This window comes from Phytophthora sojae (assembly GCF_000149755.1).
Source record: "Phytophthora sojae unplaced genomic scaffold PHYSOscaffold_3, whole genome shotgun sequence".
Lineage (NCBI taxonomy): Eukaryota > Oomycota > Peronosporomycetes > Peronosporales > Peronosporaceae > Phytophthora > Phytophthora sojae.
Genome location: NW_009258117.1, coordinates 4,083,049 through 4,083,974, shown reverse-complemented (window position 1 = coordinate 4,083,974; position 926 = coordinate 4,083,049).

Here is a 926-nt window from a genome sequence, read left to right as displayed (position 1 = left end):
CAGAAGCTCTTGTCCAGCTTGGCATGATGCAGCATGCTGCGGCCAATCGTGACGATGGTCCGGATGGCGCGTTCTGCCGTGCCGTTGGTCTGGTGCGCGTACGGAACCGTGGTTTGCTGCTCGATGCCTTCGACTTCGTAGAAGGCCTTGAGCGAGTTGGTCGCGAACTCACGGGCTCCGTCGTGCCGCACAAACTTGACCTTCTTGCCGAACTGCGTCTGCACCTTCGTGACGTACATCTTGATGCAGTCCTCGCTCTCCGACTTGGCACGCAGGCAGAACCCCTTCATGCATCCGCTGGCTTCGTCCACGATCAGCAGCAGATACTTGCTGCCACCCAGTGACTCTTCTTCCATGGGGTCGCACACGTCGAAGTGGAGCAGCTCGAACGTGTCGTAGTGACGCTTGTCACGGTTGCTTGGGAACGGCTTCTGGACCATTTTCCCTTGCTGGCAGCCGCGACACACGCTTGGTCCACTCGACTTGGAAGGTGCCTTCGCGTCCTTGATCATGTTGTTGTCGACCATCTTGCGAAGCACCTCCACCGGAGCGTGACCCATACGCGCGTGTAAGTCGACCGTCTTCCCACTGGTCGCCGCATTCGCCGATCGCTGAGGCGTCTGGAGTCAGTAGAGTCCATCCACGAGGTTTGCCGTCGCCACCACTTGCTTGGAGCCCTTGTGCGCAATCTGCATCTTGGTGCTGTCGAACACGACTTGGAACAGACCACTCTTGTTGATCTGTGGCACCGAAAGCAGATTCTTGCTGATGCTTGGGACGTACAGCGCGTTCTTGATCTCGATGTCGCACTCGTCGCCGTTGGGCAGAACCACTCGTTCCACGATGGTCCCCACACCCATGATGGCCGCCTTGTTGCCGTCGGCCACCGAAAGTTCGCCTTCATTCCGCTCAATCAAGGGGATCCT